Below are 13,518 nucleotides of genomic sequence, written 5' to 3' on the forward strand. Positions count from 1 at the left end.
CAAGATAGTTTTTTTTCTGAAATTTAATTGAATTACTTTTATTTTCATCTCCTTTATTCTGACTTAAAGTCATAGCATTAAATCTTACTAATGTCATGGTTGAAATAAGAAAAATACAATAATTAGTCTTTGCATTATTTTTTAGTGTACAAAGCTGTTTCACATACATTATTTTATTTGACTTTCTTAGCAACTCTTTAAGATAGTTATCATTGTTCCCAGTCTTTTTTTTCAGAGTAGAAACTGAGGTTATATTGTTAATAAATTGTAGAATTAATATTTTAACCTGGATCACAGAACATAATACCCAAAGTTTATGGAGCATATTCACATACCTCATCTCATTGTATCTAAATTAAATAACTTTTAGTCAAATAGTTTGTTACATTCAAAATCTGATTACATATCAGACGAATTTGATTAAATTGGACAATTATGTTATTGTATTTTTAAATGCAAAGCACTAACATATTCAGTATTATTATTAGTTTAATATTAACAAAATTGTTATGAAGTTAATTAGTATTTTGCCAATGTAATTGATGTCAGAGGAAGAATCAACATTCTAGTTCCATTTATTGACCTCCTACTACATGTCAGACATTATGCTACATAATTTGTACAAATTATCCGAGATAGATTAGTACTATTGTTCCCACTTTACAAATAAATTAAGGCTATGAAAAATTCAAATTTGTCTAAGGTCATACAACTATAGCAAAACTGAATTTAAATCAGGTATATATCATTGCAAAACTTATAATCTTATAATTACCTATCATTTTGTATAGCATGTACTGTGACAAATGTCAAATGAAGACTAAAGAATGAGAATGCTTTTCTCTAGAAAAATATGCATTCTGATATTTATTCACGTAATTTCCACATATCATAATTTCTTTCCTAGAATGTTGAAAAGGAATAATAAAAAAAAAATAGAAGATTCTCAGCCCACTTCCATATTTATTGGAAGTAGCAAAGAAAGCTCTTAGTTTTAATTCTAATCTGGAGGTCAGTTAGGCATGATTGTTATTAATAAACATATTAATAAACAATTCCTAAAACTGTCAGTCGCCAATTATCTCCTTCCCAGTTGCTTCATTCTATTTTTACACATACTTTAGACAAAGGTGATTATGAAAACTCACATATATAAAAGATAAAATAGTCAAGTGCTTATTACTTTACTAAAGGATTTTTTGCAATTAAAAGTATTCACAATAAAATTTCATTAAATCCCTATTTCTAAGTATGTTGTCAATGTAATTTCATTTTTAAAACTTGTTTCCCACAAATCTCCAGAAAAAAAATTATAAGGATTCTGAAAGAGGATAAATGTCTTTATGTATGTAAATTCTTCCAATGTAAAACCTTGGTGTAAAATATATCCTGGGTTGCTTGTAACATGGTTTTAGGAAGAATATTCTCCAGTGGTGTATAATCCTTTAGTGAAGGAGGAAGATGTGTAAGAAGCTATTGTAGTACACCAAATAAGGACCAAAGTAGGATAACAACAGTGAAAATGAAGAGGTGTTACCATGGGAGACTTTACAACTGGGATTGGGAACAGTGAGGGAACAGGGCTGGTAAGGCATAGGAAATAGGGGGAGTCAAGGATGACTAGAGTGCAGAAAATGGAGAATACCATTCTCATGGAGAATACCTGGTTTGAGAGGAAAGGAAAATGAGTTTGAGTTGCTCAGGGACATTCAGGTTAACCACTCAGTGAGCAATTAGAAATGTAGGACTGTTTACCATATAGCACAGGGGACAATATTGAAAATCTTACAATAACCTATAATGAAAAATAATCTGAAAAAAATATATGTATACATCATTTTGCTGTACACCTAAAACTAACACAAATTGTAAGTCAACTATACTTCAATTAAAAAAAAAAGAAAAAAAAGAAATGTAGGGCTAGAGTGTAGAGGGGAAATCTCAAGCCCAAAGTAATAGATAACAGTCATCTGTGTAAAGGTATTAGTGACTGTGTATATGAGCTGTTCACTGAAGACAAAGGAAAGATGACAACGTGTTGGAGAGCTTTGGGTACTAATGTAATAACTTCTTTGTTACAAAAATCCTTATCTGGAGTGGCAGTATAACAGTAAAAGTAAAATAACAGTAATAACAGTAAAAACCTCATACGTTGGACAGTTATGCAATTAGAACCCTCAAGTTGTTAGCCTTTTATGAAGTAGTTACCAGAATCATGGTAAATTGCTTTATTCCCTAACATTTTAACATTCAGTGAAAAACTATCTTGTTTCTCAATTTTTAACAAAAAATACAGACATTTCTCTTTCTTAATAAAGATTTTGAATTAATGACCTAAAAATGAATTGATAATTCAAACCCTGAATGCACATAATCCAGGGGCTGGCACAACGTTATGAATATAGTGTTATATATGCATTATAGAATACTGTAAATGAAACACAGGCCCCCGTGAACCCTTAAAAATATCTACTACAGGATGGCCTCCAGCCAATGAAAAGATGCGTGGAGAGGCCATGGTCAAAGGACAAGTAGTGATAATTTAATTTATTTAATTGTAAAACTAAAGCTAAATGACAGTGGCAAATATTATTATAAAATAAAATGTAAACATAAAATCCATAATGATATAGAAATACTTTAACTTTTCTTTTTTCGAGAGAGAAAAGAGAGGTTAAAGTTGCTAACAAGAGTTAATATTTCTATAGCTAAGTGTGGTGGTTAATCGGTGATGAACTGAGAGCAAAGATAAGCAGAGGAAGAGGAATTATACTTAATTTCACCTTTCACAAGGGGAAATAAATTGACATTATGCATATATAGCAATTCAAGAAGAATTAAAATTATATCTTCAAGATAACCACTAAAAATAATTAATACCCCAAATAAATCAGGCAAAGGATAATACATATAAATAAGAAAATACAGGCCATATAGTGAAAGAAGCTACAGAAACTAGAGAAGGAAAAAGAAGAAGGAAGAGGAAGAAGGGGGGAAGAGGAGGAGAAGAAGGAAGAGGAAGATGAAATAATCTACATAAAACTTGCAGAATGGAACACAGCCTGTTCCTGTTGACTGACCAGAGTCTTCAAATTCTACACTCTGAGCCTGTCAGGACTTCCCTGACCCCAGCTTTCTAACCTTTAAAAACACCAAAAATATTGTCCCTGCAACAATTTTTACTGGAGCCAGTTGCCGTGCCATACTCAGATTGCCCTTAGCCACAATACCCACAAAGTTCCCACCTATAAGAGGAATGGGAGCCAGTGAGTGAAACCTCATGCACTCCAGGAGCACAGTGGAGACATCACAGATAGGGATAGGGCTCTCGAGCATGATCACACTGTCCTTTGCAGGAGTTGGAAAGATGGGGTTTGGGCGCTAACCCTGGTAACCTTGAGAATTAATCATGCAGCCACCTTTGTGAAGTGGTCCCCTCTAAAGAACAAATTTGCTGTGGAGAGTGAAAAACAATTCATTTCTGTCTGTCACTTGGATATAAAAATGACGAGTGGGTAAGCAGGCACATTAAAAAGCCAGTTCATTCACTGTCCTTAGTTTGGACCGGTATCTCCGTGTTTTGCTGACAGCAGGATCATGTGACTTCAAATGCAGAGTGCTTCTACATACAATTAAAAAGTGGATGAAAAGCCAACCAGTATGCCATGGAGTAGCAAGATGCATTTTGGTTAACTGATGTCACAGTTTGGTGGCACTGGAGGCTGGGTCCCTGGTTCAACTTCTCTACCACTGGGAGCCTGAGTAAGCACCACGTGCAGTCCTGATGTCTCAAATAGTGTTCGGGTTGCAATCTGAAAACAGAGTTCCTGTCACTCCTGAGTGTATTATTTGTCTCAGAGAACATTGTTGTTGTAGCTGCTGGCCAAGAATGCTGCCCAGTGCTTTTTAACTAAGATGACCATGGCTGCTTGACCTTAGTCTCCAAACTAGACATTCCAAAACACAGCATCCAGCACATGTTAGCCATGGAACATTTCCACAACATAGACAAGAGTCACAATCAAGGACCATAATACAGCCTCAGAGATGCTACACCAGCATAGCATCACTCAAGTACCTATTTGCAAGGTAGACAAGCAAGATGATCAGAAATTTTGCCCTATAGGAATCAATGGAGCCATGATGATTTGGGATTTCAAGACCTTAGAGTCCTCCACCCAGGGCCTTCAGCTAATATGAAGCTGAGTGAACCTCTATGATCTAGCATGACAGACTACAACTGACTGCAGCTCTGTTTGTAACTTGCAAGATGGTGAGGAAAGCCAACCACAAGGAAACACTAAAAATGCATATGCCGATATCATTTGAGTGTTGTTTGAATATAACTGGTGAAAATGTTGGATTTTTAAACAGTCTTTTAAAGTTTTTAATCTATTTTTTTGTACGTTTGGTATTTGGCTGTTTCATTCCATTCTAGACCAAAGCTTCTCTTTAAGCAGTTCATTATGGAAAATTGTCACATTAACTTAAGAAGGGGGTTAGTATGTAAATTGTCTCCCAGAAACTTAAGTAAAAATACTAAATGTGTTTTTTTAAATGACAGAACTATAATGAAATGTCTCTGTCAATAGATATAAAAAGTGAATTACTTTACTTACAAGAAAAAGGCTTTCAGCATGTATAGCAAAACAAAATTCACAAGAGAGACATCTAAAGCAAAGTGATTCAAAGGCTAGTAGTAGGACATATAAAACAACTACTAGCAAAAATAAAACAGGAGTTATGATGTTAATATCAGCTGAGTTCAAGGCAAAATACATTAAATTAGAAAAGTGCTGATATTTATAGTGCTGAAATGTACCATCTACAATGAAACTGTTTACAAATTTTAATAAACCAAATAATGTAGGATAATAATTACATTTCTTACAGTTCTTGATGTACAAGAAACATTAAACAGAAATGTGATAACCATAAGAGATTCTAACATAATTTAATGACAACTCAAGGAGGCAAAAAGTAAGAAAAACCATATGGGAACAAAGAAACATAATTTACTTGGAAGATTTATTTAATATATCCTGAGCTTTATACCTTGAAAATGTGTTATAATTTCAAGTGCCCACTGAAAAACTTATAAAAGTTAAACCAATGTTAAAACCACAAAGAAAACCTTAATACGTAAAAGTAGAATCTTACAAACCACATTTTTAAATCAAATTAATGACCTAAGAAATTAAAACAAAAAAATAGAGAAAACAACAACAACAACCCCTACCACCTGCATGATTTTAAAACCCTCAAACAATTCTTGGGCCTGGTTTCTGACTTACTAGGTGAGTAGCTAGCTCTTTTTTCTTTTTCTTTTTTTTGGCCGTGCCGTGCATTTTACAGGATCTCAGTTCCCTGACCAAGGATCGAACCCAGGCCCACAGCAGTGAAAGCACCAAGTCATGACCACTGGACCGACAGGGTTTCCCACTAGCTTTTTTTTCATAGCTCCTGCAATATCATGGATCAAGAACTCTGAAAATTATAGACTAAAGATCTAGAAACTAGTGGAAAGCAACTATAAAACTACTTATCCAGAGTAGAGAACAAAGAAGGGGGAGCTGGAGAAAAAATTCCAGACTACATAAAAAAAATCTCGTGCTAAAAAAGACAAAAGTACTACAACAGTTCATTCTATATGAAATTAATTTTATTAAAAGAATAACAAAGACTTATTTTAAAGACTTTTAGGATACTCAAAGGGAGCAATGAAACAATTTTTTAAAAGATTATGAAGCTAAAACAAGCACAAATGAAAAAGCCAATTAAGAATTGGATAACAATGGATGAACAAATAGAGACTATTAATAAAGAAATAGAAATTATAAAAAGGAACTAAGTAGAAATTCTGGAGCTAAAATTTACAAAGGCAAAAGTGAAAAATTCACCAGAAAGGTTTAACAGCAGATTTGAGCTGGCAGAAGAAAGTGGCCAATTGAAATTATCAACTCAGAGGAGCAAAAAAATATGAAAGAAAATGAACAAAGGTTAAGTGACTTGTGAGACACCATTAAGTATGCCAGTATATTATGGGAGTACCACAAGAAGAGAAGGAGAAAAAAGGGAAGAAAGAATATTTGAGGAAATGGCTGAAAACATCCCAAACTTGAGGAAAGATGTGAATCTCTACGGCCAAGAAAGTCAATGAGCTCCAAATGTGAAAAACTCAAAGAGACCCACACTGGAACACATTACAATCAAACTTTACACAAAGAGAGAATCTTAAAAGCAGCAAGAGAGAAGCGACTCATCATGTATAAGGGCTCCTCAATAAGATTAAAAGCCAGTTGCACATGAGAAACCATAAAAGCCAAAATGCAGTAAAATGACATATTTAAAGTGCTGAAAGAAAAGAAAAATGTCGACAAAGAATTCTATAACTGGCAACATTTTCCTTCAAAAATGAAAGAGAAATTAAGACATTCCCAGATAAACAACAGCAAAGAGAGTTTATCACTAGTAGACCCACCCACACACACACACACACACACACACAAGAAATACTAACGGGAGTCTGCCGGCTGAAGTGAAAAGACACTAGACAGTAACTTGAAGCCATTTAAAGAAATAAAGAACACTAGTAAAGGTAACTAAATAGGCAGATATAAAAGCCAGTATTATTATATTTTTCTTAACCCCTCTTTTGTTTCCTACATGACTTAAGAGACAAATGTATAAAACTGTTATAAATCTTTTTTAATGGGCATGCAACGTATAAAGATACTAAGGCAACAACAACATAAGGGGAGGTGAGGGAGCTCTATAAGAGCTGAGTTTTGTATGCTATTGAAGCTAAGTTGGTATCAATTCAAAATAGATTGTTATAAATTTATGATGTTAATTATAATCACCAGGATAACCATTTGAAAATAACTAAAAAATACACAGAAAAGGAAATGTGGAGGGATAAAAAAGATATATTAGAAAAAAAAATGAATCAAAAAAGAAGGCAGTATTGGAGCAATTCAGAAAGATATTTTTTGAAAACAAATATAAAAATGGCAGAAGTGCTTCTTTATTAGTAATTATTTTTTTAAAGTAATTACTTTAAATGGATTAAACTCACCATTTAAAAGTCAAATTGGCAGACTAAAAAGTATATAAGATCCAACTATACAAGAGACTCATTTTAGATTAAAAAAACAAATATATTAAAATTAAAATGATAGAAAATGATATTCCATGCAAATAGTAAACAAAGCTTGGGTGGCAATATTAATACTAACAGACAAAGTAGACTTTAAGTCAAAAGCTAACAAAGAAGGAAATTATATATTGATAAAAGCATCAATTCAGTGAGAAGATAAAACAATTGTAAATAAATATGCACCAAATAGCAGAGTCCCAAATATATGAATCAAACATTAACAGAATTGAAGGGAGAATTAGACAATTCTACAATAATAGTTGGAGAATTCAATAGGCTGCTTTCAATGAGGATAGAAAATTTACACAGGTGATCAAAAAAGAGGATGTGAATAACACTGTAAACCAATTAGTCCTAATAGACATATATAAAGTACTCTACACAATAATAATAGAAGACATATTCTTCTCAAGGGCTCATGGAACACTGTCCAGGACAGGACATATTTTAGGCCACAAAACAAGACTCAGTAAATTTCAAAAGATTAAAATCATACAAAGTTTTCTCTTTAACCACAATGGAAAGAAACTAGAAGTCAGAAATAAAGCTGGAAGGCTTCCCTGGTGGCACAGTGGTTGAGAATCTGCCTGCCAATGCAGGGGACACGAGTTTGAGCCCTGGTCTGGGAAGATCCCACATGCCATGGAGCAACTAGGCCTGTGAGCCACAACTACTGAGCCTGCACGTCTGGAGCCTGTGCTCTGCAACGAGAGGCCGCGACAGTGAGGCCCACGCACCATGATGAAGAGTGGCTCCCGCTTGCCACAACTAGAGAAAGCCCTTGCACAGAAACGAAGACCCAGCACAGCCAAAAATAAATAAATTAATTAATTTTTTAAAAAAAGGAAAAGAAAAGAAAGCTGGAAAATTCATAAAACTTGGAAATTAAATAGAACACTCTTAAACAACTAATGGATCAAAGAGGAAATTAAAAGGGAAATTGGAGATACTTTGAGGCGAATGAAAACAAACAACTAAATCTATAGGTTACACCGTAGACACATCTCAGAGGAAAATTATAGGTATAAATGCCTACATTAAAAAGAAGAAGGCTCCTATTTACAATAGCCAGGACATGGAAGCAACCTCAGTGTCCACCGACAGATGAATGGATAAAGAAGATGTGGCACATATATACAATGGAATATTACTCAGCCATAAAAAGAAACAAAATTGAGTTATTTGTAGTGAGGTGGATAGACCTAGAGTCTGTCATACAGAGCGAAGTAAGTCAGAAAGAGAAAAACAAATACCATATGCTAATACATATATATGGAATCTAAAAAAAAAAATGGTTATGAAGAACCCAGGGGCAGGACAGGAATAAAGATGCAGACGTAGAGAATGGACTTGAGGACTTGGGGAGGGGGAAGGGTAAGCTGGGATGAAGTGAGAGAGTGGCATGGACTTATGCTACTAAATGTAAAATAGATAGCTAGGGGGAAGAAGCTGTATAGCACAGGGAGATCAGCTCAGTGCTTTGTGACCACCTAGAGGGGTGGGATAGGGAGGGTGGGAGGGAGGGAGATGCAAGAGGGAAGAGATATGGGGACATATGTATATGTATAACTGATTCACTTTGTTATAAAGCAGAAACTAACACACCATTGTAAAGCAATTTTACTCCAATAAAGATGTTAAAAAAAAAAAAAGAAGCTCTCAGAACAATAATCCAACTCTACACCTTAACAAACTAGAAAAGATCAGCCAATTAAACCCAAAGCTAGCAGAGTAAGAAAAAAAATAAAGATGAAAGAAAATAAAATAGATAATGGAAAATCAATAATCAAGCCATAAGTTGACTCTGAAAAGTTCAACAAATTGACAAACCCTCACCTAGACTAAGAAAAAAAAAGAGAATATACAAACAGTTATAATCAGGAATAAAAGTGGGTACATTACTATCAACCTTACAGAAGTTAGAGGATTATAAGAGAATACTATGAACAACTGTATGCCAACATTAGATAATCTAGATGAAATAGGCAAATTCCTAGAAATACATGAATTACCAAAACTGACTTAAGAAGAAAGAAAATCTGAGCTTAGCTATTCAATGTCAAGTAAGGACATTGAATCAGTACTCAGAAACCTCCTGACAAAGAAAAGTCCAGGATGAGATGGCTTCACTGGTGAATTCTACCAAATATATAAAGAAGAATTAACACGTATCCTTATCAAACTCTTGCAAAAAATAGAAGAGGGAACCTTTCCTAATGCATTCTATGAACCAGCATTACTCTGATTTCAAACCTAGACAAAGAACACCCAAGAAAATAAAATTAAAGACCAATATCCCTTATGAATATACATGCAAATATTCTCAAAGTATTAGCAAACAAAATCCAACAGCATATTAAAAGGATTATATACCATAATCAAGTGAGATTTATCTCAGAAATACAAGAGTGGTTCAACAGAAGAAAATTAAAAAGGTAAAAAAACCACACTAACAGAATGAAGGAAAAATCCCACACATGATCATCTCAATTGGTGCAGAAAAAGGATTTGACAAAATTGAATACCCTTTCATGATTCAAAAAAAAAAAAAAACCACACAAAACAAACAAAAAATTTCAGAAAACTAGAAATAGAAGGGAAATTCCTTAAACTGATAAAAGTCATTCATGATAAGCCCACAGTCATTCTACTCAAGGGTGAAAGACTGAAAACTTTCTTCATTAAGATCAAGAACAAGACAAGGATGCCTTTGTTTACCACTTCTATTTTGTACTGGAAGTTCTAGCCAGAGATATTAAGCAAAATAAATAAATAAGTAAAGAGCATCCAAATTAGTAAAGAAGTAAAATTATCCCTGTGGGCAGATGGCATGATCCTCTATACAGAAAATCCCAAAGAATCCACAAAAGAACTAGAACTAACAATTTAGCAAAGTTGCAGCGTATAAGATAACACACAGAAATCAGCTGCATTTCTATACATCAGCAATGAAAATTTTGAAAAAGAAATTTTTAAAAATTCCATTTGTAAGTCTCCCAAATAATAAAATACCTAGAAATAAATTTAACCAAGGAGATGTAAAACGTGTACACTGAAAACTACAAAACATTGCTAAAAGAAATTAAAGAAGACCTATGTAAGTGAAAATACATCCCTTGTTCATGAATTGAAATGCTTAATATTGTTTAAGTAATACCCAAAACAATCTAACAGATTTAATGCAGTCACGGCCAAAATACCAATAGCCATTTTAAATAATGGAAAAGCTTATCCTAAAATTCATGTGGAAATGACAAAGCAAAAATAGACAAAACAATACTGAAAAAAGGAGAAAGTTGGAAGACTCACACTTCCCAATTTCAAAGCTTCCTGCATAGGTACACATATCAAAACTGTGATATTGGCATAAAGGTAGACATATAGATCAATGATAGAACTGAGAGTCCAGAAATAAAACCATACATCTATGACCAATTGATTTTTCAACAAGTTACCAGGACAATTCAGTGAGGTTTGGGGTGGGGGGCAGGGAATAGTCTCTTCAACAAATGATACTGAGACAACTGGAAATCCACATGCAAAATATTGGAGATGGACCACTACCTCATACCACTTCCAAAAAAAAAAAATGGATCAATGACTTAACTTTAAGAGATAAAGCTAAAAAACTCTTAGAAGAAAACATAAGGGAAAATGTTCATGACACTGAATTTGGCGATGGATTCTCAAATATGACACCAAAAACACAAGCAACAAAAGAAAAATTGGTAAATTGGACTTCAAAATTAAAAATTTTTGCACAAAGGACATTATCAAGAAAGTGAAAAGACCACCTACAGGGAAAATATTTACAAATCGTATGTCTGATAAGGTTCTACTATCCAGAATATTCAGAGAGCTCCTAAAGTTCCATAACAAACAACTCAATTTAAAAATGGGAAAAAGAGTTATATAGATATTTCTCCAAAGAAGATATACAGATGACCAATAAGCACATGAAAAGATCTTCAACTCACTAATCATCGGGGAAATGCAAATCAAAACCACAATGAAATATCACCTCATACCCAATAGGTGGTGGCTACCATTAAAAAATAAAACCAGAAAATAATGTGTTGACGAGGATGTGGAGAAGTTAGAAACCTTGTGTACTGTTGGTGGGAATGTGAAATTGTACAGCTGCCATGGAAAACACACATTATTGACAATAGCTAAAATATGGAAGCAACCTAATCCACAGTCTATCAGTGGATGAATGGATAAACAAAATATGTGTAAAACATACAGTGGAATTTGTTCAGCCTTAGAAAGGAAGGAAATTCTGACATACGCTACAACATGAATGAACCTTGAGGACACTATGCTAAGTAAACTAAGCCAGTCACAAAAAGAGAAAAATTGTATGATTCCAATTATATGAGGTACCCAGAGTAGTCATATGTATAGATAAAGAAAGTAGAATTGTGGTTGCCAGGAGCTGGGGGAGAGGGAAATGGGGAGTTATTTTTTAATGGGTAATGTGTTTCATTTTTACAAGGTGAAAAGAGTTCTGGAGATGGCTGGTGCACAGTACAAATGTGCTTAATACCACTGAGTTGTACACTTAAAATTGGTTAAGATGGTAAATTTTATGTGTATTTTACATTCTTAAAATATTTTATCTTAAAAAGGCATTACTGATACATGCTACATAGATGAACCTCAAAAACATTACATGAAGTGAAAGAAGCCAGACAAAAGGCCACATATTGTATGATTCCATTTATATGAAATATGTGGAATAAGTAAATCCCTAGAAACAGAGAGCAGATTGATGGTCATCAGTGGCTAGGGAAGAGTAGAGTGGGCAATGACTGCTTAATGGGTCAGTGCTGTTTTTTGTGGTGATGAAAATGTTTTGGAGCTATATAGTGGTAGTTGTTGCACAACACTGTGAGTGTACTAAATGCCACTGAACTGTACATTTTTAAATGGTTTTATATGAATTTCACCTCAATAAAAACTGTAGGAAAAAAATTTTAAAAACTGGTGAAATATGAATGAAGTCTAGAGTTCAGCCAATAGTAGTGCACCAAGGTGACACTGGGAAAGGAGAATGAGAAATTTATGTATTCTATTTGCTACTTTCCTCTAAATGTAGAATTATTCCAAAATGAAATATTTCCTTTAAAAAAAATGGGCAAACTACTTGAAAAGACTCTTTGCCAAAGAAGATAGATGGCAAACAAGCACTTGAAAAGATATTCAACATCATTGGCCACTAGAGGAATGCAAATTTAAACAAGAATGGAATGCCACTAAATACGCATTAGAATAGCTAAAATTAAGCATACTTGCAAAACGAAGTGATGATGAGGATAACACAGATCAACTGAAACTCTCATACTCTGCTGGTGGGAATGCAAAATGGTATAAGCATTGTAGAAAACAGATTGGCATTTTCTTATAAAGTTAAAACACAATTACTGTATTATCTAACAATCCCATTCCTGGGTACTTACTCTAGAGCAGCAGTCCCCAGCCTTTTTGGCACCAGGGACCGGTTTTGTGGAAACCGTGGGAAAAAACAATTTTTCCACAGATGAGGGGAGGGGATAGTTCAGGCAGTAATGCGAGGGATGGGGAGCAATGGGGAGTGGCAGATGAAGCTTCACTGGCTCACCTGCCACTCACCTACTACTGTGTGGCCTGGTTCCTAACAGGCCATGGACTGGTACCTGGGGGTTGGGGACCCCTGTTCTACACAATGAAAAGTGATCTTCACTCAAAAATTTATATATAGATTTCATAGCAGCTTTAATTGTAATACCCAAAAGCTAGAAACAACCCACATGTCCTTCAACTGGTGAATGGTTAAACAAAATGTGGCACCTTATACCACTAAATGCTATTCAGCAATAAAAGAGAACTGTTGATATTCACAACTTGTATGGATCTCAAGATAATTGCACTGAGTGAAATAAAGCTGATCTTAAAAGGTTAAGTACTATATGAATCCATTTATATAGCAGTCTTGAAATAAAATTATAGAGCTGGATAACTGATTAGTGTTTGCCAAAAGTTAGGAATGGGTGAGGGAAGGACTAGTGTGGCTATAAAGAAGTAACACGGGAGATCCTGTTGATGATGGAACAGTTTTGAATCTTGATTATAGTGGTAGTTCCCCAAATTGACACATGTGACAAAATTATATGGAACTACACATACATACAAATAAGTACATCTAAAACTGACAAATCTGAGTAAGCTCTGTGAATTGTACAAATGTCATCTTGGTTTTGATTTTAAACTATAGTTATGCAAGATATTAGTGATGGGGAAATGGGTGAAGAGTACATGGAAACTCCCTGTACACTTTTAAAAATAATATATATATTTTAACTTTTTATACAATTTTT

General features: G+C 34.1%; 1 protein-coding gene and 1 pseudogene across 2 annotated transcripts in view; both read left to right on the plus strand.

Moving 5' to 3' along the window:
* STXBP5L (syntaxin binding protein 5 like) overlaps nucleotides 1–13,518 on the plus strand; it is a 383,427-nt gene that overhangs the window by 329,390 nt on the left and 40,519 nt on the right. The gene's annotated exons all lie outside the window — the stretch shown is intronic.
* LOC114890733 lies at nucleotides 3,051–4,200 on the plus strand (annotated as a pseudogene).

The sequence above is a fragment of the Monodon monoceros genome, unplaced genomic scaffold (genome assembly GCF_005190385.1).
Source record: "Monodon monoceros isolate NGI ecotype Baffin Bay Population unplaced genomic scaffold, NGI_Narwhal_1 Super_Scaffold_11, whole genome shotgun sequence".
NCBI classification, from domain to species: domain Eukaryota; kingdom Metazoa; phylum Chordata; class Mammalia; order Artiodactyla; family Monodontidae; genus Monodon; species Monodon monoceros.